Raw genomic sequence first — 906 nt, 5'->3', positions numbered from 1 at the left:
CAACATTTGTAGAGGTATGTTTTCCTGCTTTCTTTCATTTTGAAATGTTGACTTAATTTTAAAACCTTTTTTTATTTTTGAGGATGATTTTTTTTTTCAAAATATTTTAGCATTGAAATTTTGTTTTTTCATTTTATCACAATTTCTCCACTTTGAAGTGATGATTGTCTGATAGGAAAGTACGGGGATTGAACCCACACCCTTTGCATGATGAACCACTTGCTCTGACCAGCTGAGCTAACCAGCCATACACAATGCAGTCTTCTCATTGAGGAGGTTAAAGGTCAGCAAGGCTTCCATGGTGAAGCTGTCTGTACTCTGAATCCAGGCAGCTGAGTGAAAGCTTCTGTGGAAACTTGTTGCGTTGCATCTGACATCTTCACATTTGGAACCTCAAACTGAAACAAGGAACACAAGTTCAGTTTCTGTAGTGTAGTGGTTATCACGTTTGCTTAACACGCAAAAGGTCTCTGGTTCGAAACCAGACAGAAACAGGGTTTGTACATTGTGCTTCTCACAGGTTGTAGTAGTGGGACAACAAGAGTCTTCTATTTTCRTGACGGTTCTKTTGCCAATCGACTTCATTGTAGGCATCTTTGAAATGGAGGCTTCTTTACTTCAAATGCCACTTGGTGGTCCTATGGTGTAATGGTTGGCACTCTGGACTCTGAATCCAGGGATCTGAGTTTAAGTCTCAGTAGAACCATTTGTCTCTGTTCCTGACATCTTCATTAAATTTTTTTATTTTATTTTTGCACCATTTTTTATTTTGAAGTGTTGATTGTCTGAAAGACTTTATATTTGAATTGGCCAGTATGTAGATTGAAACCATGAACTCAGGATTGTTAGTACCACACTATTAATAATCAAGATAATGATGAGTTTCCATGGATTAAAGAACAACTT

General features: G+C 37.4%; 1 non-coding gene across 1 annotated transcript; it reads left to right on the top strand.

Moving 5' to 3' along the window:
* Positions 1-421: 421 nt before the first annotated feature.
* Positions 422-494, top strand: trnav-aac (transfer RNA valine (anticodon AAC)). Its single transcript has one exon. It is a non-coding gene; the product is annotated as a tRNA-Val (tRNA).
* The last annotated feature ends 412 nt before the right edge of the window (positions 495-906 follow it).

Source organism: Poecilia reticulata, linkage group LG12, assembly GCF_000633615.1.
Source record: "Poecilia reticulata strain Guanapo linkage group LG12, Guppy_female_1.0+MT, whole genome shotgun sequence".
NCBI lineage: Eukaryota > Metazoa > Chordata > Actinopteri > Cyprinodontiformes > Poeciliidae > Poecilia > Poecilia reticulata.
This window is presented reverse-complemented; position numbering and strand designations above follow the sequence as displayed.